The sequence below is a fragment of the Desmodus rotundus genome, chromosome 8 (genome assembly GCF_022682495.2).
Source record: "Desmodus rotundus isolate HL8 chromosome 8, HLdesRot8A.1, whole genome shotgun sequence".
Taxonomy (NCBI): Eukaryota; Metazoa; Chordata; class Mammalia; order Chiroptera; family Phyllostomidae; genus Desmodus; species Desmodus rotundus.
The window spans coordinates 129025491-129033681 of record NC_071394.1 but is presented as its reverse complement, the minus strand read 5'-3'; positions in this window follow the sequence as shown (position 1 = coordinate 129033681).

The following is an 8191-nucleotide window of genomic DNA, read 5'->3' as shown; positions in this document are numbered from 1 at the left end:
TAAGTGAGGGCCACACGGCCTCAGTGGTCGGCTCTCCCACAGGGATGGCTGCCCACCGTGGGATCGTTGAGGGGCTGGACTGCCCCCTTGGACAGGGGTGTGTTTAGGGTTAGGTCAGGGTTAAGGTTGGTGTTAGGGATTAGGGTTGATCCGAGGATGGCTGGCAGAGAGCAGGGAAGGGGCAGTGGTCTGGTTATGTGGGGGATGACAGCCCGGCAATCAGCTGAGAGCAGTAGCCATGGCAGCGGAGAGAGACCCCCGGACACGGGCAGTGATAACAGGAGCCCTAGTGAGAGCAGTCAGATCTAGGAAACTCCTCTTGGGTCGCCGTCCTGCCTTCCAGGTAGCTAGTTCTTAGTCGAAACTCTGAGAGGACAGGGGACCCAGAGTCGGAATGAGGGCAGTGGTGACGGTCTGGGACAGGGTATCACGGCATTCTGAGATGAAAGGCTGGGCCAGGCTTCCTGTGTGGGAGCCAAAAGGCGATACTGGTCCCACCTGCCAATTCTGACCTCCTGGGGCCCAAGGTGCTCCTTCCCCTCCAGCCGGGTGGCTCTGTTTTCACGGCCGTGGGCAGCATGACCTGGCCTTGCTATGCTGGTACTTCACCCCCTGAAAAATCCGTCATTTCTAGCCCACGCCCACTGGCTGGGTTCGTCCCGAGGTGATTACGATGCGCCATTTTAGAGCATCGCCCACCTCACTCACGATCCATGTCGCTGGTGTCCGTGACAGCCCGCCCAGCAAGTGCGGGCAGCAGGTAAGAGAAGCCACAGGTGGGACTCCCACACCCAGCGCTTCTCTGCCGTCCGTAGGCCCCAGGGGCCTGTTTCCTGAAGGGCTCATTATGGGCCTTTCTCATCCCCCCTTCCCACCTCGTAAAGAAACTGTTGAAATGGGTGGTACATTTCTGGGGAATGACCACAATTTGGTCCCACTTTAACAGGTTTTTTTAAGAGTTCATTTTATCTTTTATTTTTTAAAGGTGTTATTTATTTTTAGAGAGAGGGGAAGGGAGTGAGAAAGAGGGAGAGAAACATCGATTGGTTGCCTCTTGCCCGCCCTCAACCAGGGCACATGGCTGCCACCCAGGCATGTTCCCCAACCAGGAGTCCAACCAGCCACCTTTCAGTTTGTGGAATGACACCCAACCCACTGAGCCACACCAGCCAGGGCCATTTTATCTTCTAACGGCACTTGTCTTATGAATGCGCAGATAACTGCCCACCACTGGCGCTCTTGGCCACCAGGGCGGCGGCGTTATCTGGGAGTTCAGGGAGTTCAGCTACGTAGCTGGACAGTTAGTTCTTGGATAGCATGGCCTGCATTCACTCTGCAAGTGGGAATTGTCTTACCCAGAAAAGGTGTCCACTGTAGTCAACACCCAGTGGTACTCCTGGGAAGGGGTTTATAGGGTCTGTTTGCAGGGACTGGCAGGGTCAGCGCACTGGACTCTGGCCACTGGGGTTCCCTTTGTCGCTTGATGGTGGGGAAGTCAGGCACGTTGGCCAGGCTTCCTTGGCACTGTGTGCTGACATCGCCTGACTTTGATTTGTAGCTTGATACCCCGTGAGGCGGCGCCTCCAGGTGGCTGGGATCCTACCCGGGTGATGCAGAATCGGTCAGCCTGTTGGTCCCACTGATGTTCACGGGCGCCCGTGTGTATTGTGAGCACAGGGCATGGGTCCCGTGCAGCCTGCTGCCACAGGGTTTGTCCCCACAGGCATTGGGACCTGACCATCCAGTCGTGCCACTGCCAGGTGCCAGAGCACATCAACAGCGTCTCTGTCCATGGGGCAGGGCCTTCGTACACGGCTTTAGATAGTCCTTCCCGTGCTTGGCCAGCTGCAGCAGGACCTGGAGCACTGAAGCTTACAAGGTGCCAGGGGTGCTGGCCCAGCCCCCACCTCTGGGATAGCTGCTCCTGGGGGTGGCTGGCCCCCTTCCATGCAGGTGGGAGGGTCCATTGGAGGCTGGTTTACTCCTTTCTTGGAGGGACTGTTTCCATTTAATAACGGGCTTGCTGGGCAGGGCCCACTTTTTCCACAATGGAGACACCAGGGAGGGACGAGACCTGGGAAGCGGGTCTCCCATTGTCTACCAGTGCCCAGTTGTAAGCCAGTAAGTGGCCCTCTGGTGGGGGTGTGCTGAGCGGTGCCTACCAGGCCGTTACCATAATCAAAACTGGGTGTCACCTTGGCTGAGTATCAGCTGCCCTTCCACCTGACTCCAGTCTGCGCAAGTGCTGGTCACTGACGCCTGACGCTTATGTCTCAAAGGCTCTTCAGGACCGCCTAGCCTGAGCCACTGTTTGCAGAACCCATTTATCACTGAGCCCCCACCCCCAAACCTCACAGCCAGCCAAGATACACCCCTTTCCCAGGGTTCTGGGTTCCTGCCCCATGGGGCCCATCTTCCAAGTGTGGGGTTTTAATATTTTTGGCCTCTTCCATTTCTTCCCTCAGCCCCAGGAACAGGAAGCTGCTTCCTATAATTGTTTAAGTCTTGCTTTGCCTTTTCAGTCTTAAGTTGCTGGGGGTCAAAGGCAGAATAATTGTCTCCCAAAGGTGTCCATGACCTACTCCCTAGGACCTGTGAATGGGTCACCTTGCATGGCAAAAGGGACTTTGCAGATGTGATGAAGTTAGGGACCTTGAGGTGGGCAGATTATCCTGGATTGTCTGGGTGGGCCCAGTCAGAGTGGAAGAGGTTGGGGGGAGGAGGTGGGGGGGACTGCAGAAGACTGGAAGGTGAGGCTGTTGTTGACATTGAAGGTGGGGGAGGGGCAGGAGCACAGGAATGTGAGGCCTCTGGAAGCTGGGAAAGACACAGAAATGCGTTCTCCCTAAGGCTCTGGTCACCAATTCTGATACACCCCCTCCTTGCCCCTGCCAATACAAGCAAGCAATTCTCAGACACCAGCTGGATGTCCCACAATTTAACTCAATTCTGGTGCTGTCTACCTGGAGACAGTATCAGGTCCCACAGGTTAAGGGCTCAGCCCCACAAGACTGCCCTCATCGCTGTCACACACCTGTCTCCGTCCTACCAAGCCTGTAGGTAACTTGTACCTGAGGGTTGTCGTCGTCACAGGGACCACCAGTGGATCCTGTGGCCCTCAGACAACTTCGAAGATCTCAAAACGAGGCTGCCTTTGTTTACCCAGACTATGCATGTGACCCTGAGGTCATTTTCCCTGTAATGGGAGTCATCCGACCACAGAAAATGGTGTGAAATTTGTCCCTGGTTTCAGCGGAAGTGATCAGTGACATCCCCTGGGCTCTGGACATTTGGAGCAGCCTCAGCTTGCTGGCCAGGGCTGTTAAGGATGATAGAGTGTCCCAGACTTCCTCCTTGCCCGCCAAGGTGGGGTCTGCAGTTGCTAGGATGTTCTGCCACACCTGGACCAATCCTTCAGGCCAAGAGAAAGCCACCTGGCTTTCTAAGGTAGAAATCCCTGACGGTTGGTTGATGGGGCTTGTTCAGCTGGTTGGATCCAGGAGCCTGGGCGATGTGGCTAAGGCCTATACTGCAGGTTGGCTTCGTCTGCGGTTGGTTTAATGCTGCATGAGCCAACCAAGTGGCTTTGGCTAGCCTCTGCCGGTTGAGTCGGACCATACATGGACTCCTCTATACCGTGCGCAAGTGGTTTTCCAGAAGACCATGCTGTCCCTCTTCTCTGTGGGTATTACTTTCCTCAGTTTTGCATCCGTCCCTCTTCCCGTCTCAAGTCCTGTGTCGACTTGGGAGTTGTCCTCCAAGAAGCCACTGGGGCTGGGATGATCCTGACTGTGGGGCAGGGACCGCCCGTCACTAAAGCCTCTCAGGATTCCCAGGGACAACTGTGTTTGTCGGGGAAAAACTGCAAGCAGAGAAGCCACAGAGCACACAGCTGCACTGGGCACACGGTGGGAAGGTTCCAGAAACACCACACCCTGCTGGGCCCTTCATTTTGTAGGGCAAATGGAAACATTGGGATGACTATGAAATAAGGAAGGTCTCCTGGTCAGGAAGTGGCCTTGGAAAAAGGAGAAGCCTCTGAAGCTTAGCCAGTGACATCATTCTGTCTCATGTTGACTAACAGGCAGGCTTGGCAGGCTCCCCGCTAGAAGGGGGAGGAAATAGCCTCAAGAGACACTCATTCAGTGTCTCGGGTCCTACTTTCAATGGGGTATTATTTGGGGTTCCTCAGAAAGCAGTGTGCCTGTGTTACAGGCAAACCCTCCATTCATTCACCCAACAGATAAGTTCTGTGTCTCCTAACATGTTATCGATGCTGGTCCAGGCCCTAGGGCTGAATCGTATGCTGCGGCAGCCAAAGTTTCTGCCTTCACGTTCAGCCTCTGGGCCCCGGGCGGTTGTGGGGCCTGGGTCTTCCTGGCCCTGCCCTGTCTTAGCTTCCCCGGCCCACAGCTGGCCCACAGCTGACCCACATGGCTGGAATCTTCTCGCAGTTTTCTCCGCTGCAAGCTGGCCTCCACCCCACTGGCTGCTGCTTCTTGGTGGCCCTGCCGTAGATCAGACACTCTGTTCCTTCTTTAAAAAGAAAACTATTTTCTCTTTGTTGTTCAAAGTAGATCATTTTATTACCTCTGTGCAAGTTTACTGGTGCTCTTCTCTGGATCCCTCATTCTCCTGTGGAGCTCAGCCAGTGTTATTTTTGTGGTTTGTTTACTTTGGTTATTATATCTTTCTAAACTTTCCATTTGGTTCCTTATAACTTATTTCTCTGCTGAGTTTTTAAAAAGATAGATTTTATTGATTATGCTATTACAGTTGTCCCATTTACCCCCCTTTATTCCCCTTTACCCTGCATACCCCCTCCCACCCTCATTGCCCCCCCTTAGTTCATGTCCATGGTTTGTACATACAAGTTCTTTGGCTTCTACATTTCCTGTACTATTCTTAACCTCTCCCTTTCTATTTTGTACCTACTATTTATGCTTCTTATTCTCCGTACCTTTTCCCCATTCTCCCCCCACCCCCTCTCCACTGATAACCCTCCATGTGATCTCCATTTCTCTGATTCTGTTCCTGTTGTAGTCGTTTGCTTAGTTCGTTTTTGTTTTTTTAGGTTCGGTTGTTGATAGTTGTGAGTTTGTTGTCATTTTACTGTTCATAGTTTTTGATCTTCTTTTCCTTAGATAAGTTCCTTTAACATTTCATATAATAAGGGCTTGGTGATGATGAACTCCTTTAACTTGACCTTATCTGAGAAGCACTTTATCCACCCTTCCATTCTAAATGATACCTTTGCTGGATAGAGTAATCTTGGATGTAGGTCCTTGCCTTTCATGAGTTGGAATACTTCTTTCCAGCCCCTTCTTGCCTGTAAGGTCTCTTCTGAGAAATCAGCAGATAGTCTTATGGGAACTCCTTTGTAGGTAACTGTCTCCTTTTCTCTTGCTGCTTTTAAGATTCCTTATCTTTAATCTTCGATAATGTAATTATGAGGTGCCTTGGTGTGTTCCTCCTTGGGTCCAGCTTCTTTGGGACTCTCTGAGCTTCCTGGACTTCCTGGAAGTCTATTTCCTTTGCCAGATTGGGGAAGTTCTCCTTCATTATTTGTTCAAATAAATTTTCAATTTCTTGCTCTTCCTCTTCTCCTTCTGGAACCCCTATGATTCGGGTATTAGAACATTTAAAGTTGTCCTGGAGGCTCCTAAGCCTCTCCTCACATTTTTGAATTCTTGTTTCTTCATTCTGTTCTGGTTGAATGTTTCTTTCTTCCTGCTGCTCCAAACCATTGATTTGAGCCCCAGGTTGCTTCCCTTCACGGATCCCTGTACATTTTCCTTTATTTCATTTTTCATAGCCTTCACTTTTTCCTCTATTTTGGAACCATACTCAACCAATTCTGTGAGCATCCTGATCACCAGTGTTTTGAACTGTGCATCTGATAGGTTGGCCATCTCTTCATTGCTTAGTTGTATTTTTTCTGGAGCTTTGTTCTTTCGTTTGGGCCATATTTTTTGGTCTCAGTGGGCCTGTTACGTAGTAAGGGGCAGAGCCTTAGGTATTCGCCAGGGTGGGGCAACCCACATCCATGCATTGTGGCACCTTATGTGGGGGCGGGGTCCAAGAGGGAACAGTGCCACTTGCTGGGCTCTGGGCCAGCTTTCAGTCACTTCCCCTGCTACCCACAAGCAAATTGGGCTCTTCTGATGCTAATTCCTGGGTGGGTGGGCTTGTTTACATTCTAGTACCCTGTGGATCTCTCCAATGAACTCTCCTGTGAGGCTTGAAGTTTCTCGGGCTGCCGCAACCCCCACAGGTGTTTTCAGTCACAGATTCTGAGGCTTTATTTCCTGGTGCTGGAACTTTGAGTTGCTGCAGTCTGTCTCGCTCCCCAGTTGTTCCTCCTGGTTTATCCTGTTGCAAATGTGGAACCACCCACCCTGGTCCTGCATGTCCTCCAGGCTGTCTTGCTGTGAGTCCTTTCCACCCTGGCTGCCTACCTCCAACCCTCCTGCCAGTCTGGATGAATGTGTCATCTTTAGCTCCTTGGTTGTCAGACTTCTATACAGTTTGATTTTCTGGCAGTTCTGGTTGACTTTTGTTTTTAAATTTTTTGTTGTCCTTTTGGTTGTGTGAGGAGGCAACGTGTATTTACCTATGCCTCCATATTGGCCGGAAGTCTTTATTTACTTTTTAAATTTGCTTAAGGAGTGCTTATGATTGCTCATAATTGGAGTATTGGTTACCTGCTTGAATATCCTCGTAGATAATTTCAGCATCTCGGTCTGTTCCTTATCCTTTCTCCTTTGAGTTGAGACTGCCTTGGCTTGTGGTATAAGAAATTTTAGACTGTCTCCTGGACATTTTGAGTACAAGGTTATGAGACTCTCCATCCTTCTTACGTATCTATTTTAGTGGGTAGGCAATCTATGTTAGAAGGCATGTCCTGGCCCGTGTTTGTGGCCATGTTGATTACTTGTCAAAGCCTTAGCAGCGCTGCCATGGGCTACCCAGAGGCCAGTGTGGAACCCGGGCCGTGTTCCATGCATCGCGGGGTTTGCTGTGTCGATCCTGGTCGGTTTATAGATGTGATGTGTCCAGGACCTGACACACAGATTTCAAGCCTCCCATTCTGCTTTGAATTGAGTTGTGTGCTCCCCCCTTCGCCCACCATCTAAATGTGCAGGTTGAAGCCCTAACCCCCAACGTGGTAGTATTTGGAGATTGAAGCCTTTGAGAGGCAATTGGGTTTAGATGAGGGCATGGGGTGGTGGCCCTCATGGTGGGAATCGTGCCTTTACAAGAAGGGGCATCAGATAGCACTCACACCCTCATGCCATGTCAGGGCATGGTGAGAAGGCGGCCATCTACAAGACAGGAAGCGGAGCACGCTGGTGCTTGATCTCGGCCTCCCGGCCTCCAGTGCTGTGAGAGGACAGCCCTCACGCCTCTCTCCCTTCCCTTCCCTGCCTGGGCCGCACCAGTGCCCGAGTGTGGGCATTCTTGCCTCTCCGGGGAGGCATCTGCAGATGCTCCCAGCTGGCCTTCCCACCTCAGTCCTCCCACCTGCTGGTGCTGGACAACCCTCTAGGACCATGGCCGTTGCGGCACTCCCCTGGCCAGCACCCTACAGTGCCTTCTTGTGCCAACAAGCCGTGCGTGATGATTTCTGCAGATGCTGCTCTTGCTACCCCTTCTTCTCACTACCATTCAGCTTTCCTGACTGTATCCCCTCAAAGCTCCTGGGACCCGGGAGCCCTGAATCTCACCTTCACCTGCATGGTGATTACTTGGGCTTAACCAGCCTTTCCTCCTGAAGCCTCCCTGGGCCAGGGCACCCACTACCTGCTGCGGCTCCCAGTGTTGAACTTGACTTTTCTGCCATCTTCCCTAGACTGTAGCCTCCAGAGCCAATGCTTCTGGTTTTCCCTGCTCTGGTTATACACAGCACAGTGCCTGGTTCACACTGAACCAGTAAACACACAAAGACCTCACCCGCATTTCCTGCCTCCCTCTTCTGCATGAGATTCCAGCAGCAGCATCCTGCAGTTCACAATGGCTGGCCTTCGCTTCGGAAAGCCTCCCAGCCCACAAGCCGTGTCTTCTCTTCTCCCTCTATTTAATTCCTATTTTCCTTCTATACCCAACAAAAGCTCTTTCATCAAAATGACCCCAAAGGAACCTGGCTGGAATTCATGGTTTATTAGTTGGATTGAATCCCAGACTGCATGAG